Here is a 4,695-nt window from a genome sequence, read left to right on the forward strand (position 1 = left end):
CTGGAGAGATCCCCTTGGCTGCCTTTTTTCTGGAAGCTGCAGTCAGAGAACCTGAGTCAGGGCTGTCTCTTTACCTGAGGACCTGGCCTAGGCCTGTCTGTAGGGCAGCAGAGGGGCTGCTCTAAGACTGCAGACCTCAGGAGTCTGAGCTCTAGGCACTTCGAGAGTCACAACTCCTTTTTTTGTTGGCCCTGACTCTTCAGTGGAGGAGAACCATCTGATCTCCAGAGGTGTGTGGCTTTCCAAGCCGTAGCTGCGGGCTGTGCAGGGAAAGGGGGGCTCGAGGGAACTCCAGCCCTGGGCTCACTGAGGGCTTAGCCTTGGACTTGGATGTTGGGGGCCGTGTATTGAAAAGATAGTTTAGTCTGTCTGCTGATGGGCAGAGACTTACTTCTGAGGTTCCTTTCTCTTGCAGTCACCCACTACACCTACCTGCTAAGCATCCTGTTTTAGACCTGGAAGGATGGTGCTACCCCGGGAGACCTGCTTTTGTGGGTTAAATTGAGTCAACTAGATAGTAAAGACTATGGTGTTGGGCCCGTGTTAGTGACCAACTTGAAGAGCTGTTGGCATTTGAATGACTGACGACTGGAAAACGGCTTAGGTCATCTAGAGAATAGATCAAGGTGGGTCCTCTGGAGTTCTCAGAGATGGGAAATGGAACTGGGAAACAGCAAAGGAGGGCATCTGGTGAACCCCCATAACCCCCTGCCCAGCCCTTGATTCCCTGGCAGTTTGTCACCTAAACCTTGGATCTCATCGTGCCTTCCTATCTGTTCCCTGGGACCAAGCCCCCAAAGCCCCAAAGGCTCCTCAGCTGTGGCAGCTGAGTCCCCAGGCCCTGTGCTGAGTCTTCTCCAATCCAGGGTCTGGCTTCTGGCTGGTGCTCAGTGGGTGTTTGCAGAGGAACACTGAAGGCTGCTGAGTCAGTCAGCCCTGGAACAGGCGCAGGACGACTGTTCCCAGTGTTCAGGCAGGACCTTAGGTGTGGGGGGGGGGGGGGGCGGGTGGCCTTGGTGAATATCTGTTACTGCAGATCCATAGGAGACTAGTTCTTGTCAGTGGCAAGACTAGGAACTCCTGGGGACAGGGACTGTGGCTCCCAGCTTGAGTCTCCCAACCCCAGCACAGTACCTTGCTCACAGTACATAGTACTAGAACAGTGTGAATGGCTAAGTTGCCAGGGATGTAGGGAGCCTCAGGACTCCAGTCCTGACACATTTGGAGGTCCCCACATCGGTCTGTCTGGGTTAGAAGCACCTGCTCTCCACAAGCTGAACTCCTGAAGCCGGGCATGGTGGTGCACGCCTTTAATCCCAGCACTTGGGAGGCAGAGGCAGGTGGATTTCTGAGTTCGAGGCCAGCCTGGTCTACAAAGTGAGTTCCGGGACAGCCAGGGCTATACAGAAAAACCCGGTCTCAAAAACAAAAAGCTCAACTCCCGAAAGATGGAGCCTAAATGGGTCGGGTGAGCAGTGGCCTGAGGTAGTAGATTCATGGAGCATGCTCTCAGGTGGCAGCATCCTCGACAGGAAGTGCTGGCCTTGCTCTGTCTGCCCTGTGAACTGAAAAATGGGGCCAGCCTGGGAAGGAGACAGCAGGCTCTCCTAGGTTCATCCTCCCCACCTCCAATCTTTTTAGGGAAAGCCCCTGCTGGGAGACTGTATGGCCCAGCAGGTAGAGCTGAGGCCCCAGCTACCAGATGGCATTCCTTTAGTGCCTTAAGGCTCTTACCCACCAGGACACCTGAAAGTTGAAAGGATGCTTGCAGAGGGTGCTTCCCCATGGGGAGCGGGAAAAGCCAGCTAGGACCTGGCTGTTGCATGTGTTTGAAGAGGTCTGGTTCCCAGGACCCAGGGTGGGTGTAGATGGCAAAGTGAAAGATACACAAACAGGCACTGGAGTTAGGGCCAGCTCACTCTAACATCAGACCTGATTTTGGCTGAATTGCCACCTCTAAAAGGTCTCTGGAGGCTTGGCTACCCAGTCGCTTGTACTTCCTCTTTTGGCAGAGATGCTCCATTGCAACTCTGCAGGCTGCTCCAAACTTTACCCAGCTCAGAGCTCACACTGTCTCCAATGCTTGCCCTCCTCTCCATTCAGGCCTTTACCCTGTATCACTGACTCAGAGACTGTCACTCCACGTACCCTCTCTGGCCTGGGAGGGCAGTGCTAACATCATCCTCAGCCGCCAGTGATTCACAAGTATGCCCCCTCCTGGGAACTGCCTCCTTCCAAATCTTATGGTCTCCTAGGCAGTGGTCAGTAGCTGATGTGGGCCAAGGTGGTGCTATCTTGTCCCAATGTAGAGGTTTTCTATGTAGGAATGCAAATCCTGTGGCTGCAGGGCCTATTTCGTCTGCTCAGCATCCACAGCCTTGGATCAGAGGTCTGGCACATACTAGACACTCAGGGAACTATTGAGAATGGATCTCATGGCTGCCAACTTGTCATCCAAGACAAGGAAGACATCCTAGAGTTGGCTGTAAGTAAATTCATGTCTCTCGAAGCTCCCAGGATGGGAGTGGGCAGTTCAGGTTTCCCCGTACCCTCAGCATTCATACGGGCATATTAAAAAGACAGTTTTTGGGTTCTATGCCTGCTTCAAGGGACTTGAATAAGTAAACTGAGCCTGGGTAGCTCCCTCCAGCCTTCCAAGTGAAATCACAAGGGATCTGGCAAGCATCGCCTGGGACCACCGAGGACTAGCCTCAGAGAAAAGTCAGCAGAAAGTGAACCCCTTTCAGCTGGGGCTTCTAAAACCTCCAAAGTGATCCGAGGAAAGTCTGATTAGCTGCAGCCCACCAAAGGTGAAAGATGGTGTGCAGGAGCTTAGTGCCCACTCTGCAGAGGACCTGGGGCAGCTGGATCCTGAAGGCTGTGGGGATGGCCTCCTCCCAGGCCAGGCATAAGTCCTGTGAGACTAAACTGAGCCAACCTTTCTCCCTCATCCTTAAAAATAAAAAAACCAGTATCTACCTATTTTTGAACTAGAGATGAGTGTAGCCCAGGCTGAGCAGGAATCCCCAGTGTAGGCAAGGATGAACCTGAACATCAGACCTTCCTGCTTCTCCCTGAGTATCTGGATCATAGGTATATCTCGGCTGTCAGAATGAAGGAGCTTTTCAATTGGCTGGGCACATTCACTATGAGACTATTATTTTGGCCCCAAGTGTGACCCTGCATCCCCTCTTCTTTCCTCCTCTACATAGCACTTCTTCCTCCACCCTCCATGTTCCACATTCCCAGGCACCTAGCCTGCCAGATCCCTCCATCTTTCCTATCCCCAAGTCCTGCAGCCCCTGCTAAGCCCCAAAGCTGGCTGAGGTGAAAGAGCACATGGCTCAGAGCTACTATTACCAAGCTACTAGGCCTCTCTCTGCTCTTCCCATAGGAGACCTGGGTATTCAGAGCCACCTCACCCAAGGCCTTTCTTCTGCGGGAGTGGCAGTTACCCATGTATGAGCCATGTGGCTCTCAGGTTCTAGGGACCCCACTGGAGCCTCAGGTGTGATCACAGATGCAGTGGGCAGAGCCATCTCTTCCATTTGTGCTCCTCACAGGTGCTGGGCCTAGGCTTTCTCCCAAAACACCCACAGGGTCTGTCCCCAGGTGTATACCAGGGAAGCTGACTCAGAACATCAGACGGGGGAACATGGGGACAGTTCTTATGGTTTCTCATCATGCCTTCCACATACCCATCACTCAGTACTTTTTTTTTTTAAGATTCATTTATTTTATGTATACAAGTACACTGTCCTTGTCTTCAGACACACCAGAAGAGTGTGCATCAGATCTCATGACAGATGGTTGAGAGCCACCATGTGGTAGCTGGGATTTGAACTCAGGACCTCTGGAAGAGCAGTCAGTGCCCTTATCCACTGAGCCATCTCTGCATCCCCCCCCCCAACCCCCCCCCCCCCCCGCGCACAATGTCAAGCCCATGAAGCAGAAAGCCAGGAATCTCTAATAATGAATGTTCTCTCAGAGCCTCTACAGTCACTGAGAGTGTTTACACAACCTGAATAGCCGAGCAGGTAAGAGCACTGGCTATTCTTCCAGAGAAGCCAGGTTCAGTTCCCAGCACTCACATGGCAGCTCACAACCAAACCTTTCTGGGCACTAAGCATCCATTGGTACACAGACATATATACAGATAAAACCCTCATATATTAAGAAGAAAATATTCCGTAAGAGCTCAGCACAGGCTTAGAGTACCTGCCATGAGGGAGGAAGACAGGCAACTCTAGAATCTCCCAAATTAGAAAGGTGAGCAGAGATGTGGCTCAGTGGTACAGTGTTCTTCGTAGGTTCAAGCCTCTGACAAGGAAGGGACAGTGTGTGCCACACGTCCAACAGTACTCTGGATGCTAACGGAAGAGAAGAGCAAAGCAAGGCAAGGCTGGCTACATAGCAATATCCTGTCTCAAAGACAAAGGAAAAAAGGAAGGAGAAGAAAACACGGGAGGAGGGGGGGGTGGGAGAGGGGAAGGGAGGGGGGATGGGGAGAGGGAGAGACACCCAAAACTCTAAAGGAAGTAATATTAGCTTCAGGATTTGGATGAAGAAACTCAGGCATCGTCTGAATTCACATGTGTGCAAAAGCATAGCTGCCCCAGGACCTGGTCTTTAAGAGGCAAGAAGGCATACGGTGTGGTCTGCATACAGCACATACTAATATCTCACAGACAATCT

This window comes from Mus musculus, chromosome 4, assembly GCF_000001635.26.
Source record: "Mus musculus strain C57BL/6J chromosome 4, GRCm38.p6 C57BL/6J".
NCBI lineage: Eukaryota > Metazoa > Chordata > Mammalia > Rodentia > Muridae > Mus > Mus musculus.